The 582-nt window shown below is 36.4% G+C and overlaps 1 long non-coding RNA gene across 1 annotated transcript in view; it reads right to left on the bottom strand.

Annotated features, from left to right (window-relative positions):
- LOC119588065 overlaps positions 1–269 on the bottom strand; it is a 1,079-nt gene extending 810 nt beyond the window's left edge. The window contains exon 1 of the long non-coding RNA XR_005230063.1: positions 198–269. This is a non-coding gene — a long non-coding RNA (uncharacterized LOC119588065). The remainder of the gene's footprint in view (positions 1–197) is intronic.
- Between the last annotated feature and the right edge of the window lie 313 nt (positions 270–582).

The raw sequence follows: 582 nt of genomic DNA on the forward strand, positions 1-582 counted from the left end.
ATTTTCATATCCGATAAAAAGAATACTAGAAATAAATCATCACTCATTAGTCCTACAAGAAAGATATAAATCCGGTTTTGCCTCGAAAGAAAACGCAAAGCATGTGACATCTTACCGAAAAAATAATAGCTATATTTTATTCTCTTTTGGATCTGAAGCTTTCAAAAAGTCATTTCTGGTTCCAATTTCATACTTACAACAATTCGAAGGGAAGACATCGTGTTTAGTGTTTGTCTTGCTTGCAACAGAAGGGAGTAAGTTCAGTGACTGATGTTGCAAACGCCGTTGCTGCGCCTTTATATAGTCTGGCGCCTCTCGCTACTTCTACGTAAGTTGCTATTTCGTATTTATCCTAGACACTCCGTACCGTAAACAATACTTTATTTCTTATTTAGATGAATCGTCAGAAAGAGAATCTAGACTTGAGATTTTTTTAACATTCATAGTGCTACGATTTATATATGAATTATCAGGAAATGGAACATAGTAAACAAGATTTGGCAATTTCAGAGGTCAGAGTCCGTAGAACATTTTCCGAAACTTTCACAGCGTCGCTGGAAGTTCCCGGGATTTACCCTTTCG

Source organism: Penaeus monodon, chromosome 23, assembly GCF_015228065.2.
Source record: "Penaeus monodon isolate SGIC_2016 chromosome 23, NSTDA_Pmon_1, whole genome shotgun sequence".
Taxonomy (NCBI): Eukaryota; Metazoa; Arthropoda; class Malacostraca; order Decapoda; family Penaeidae; genus Penaeus; species Penaeus monodon.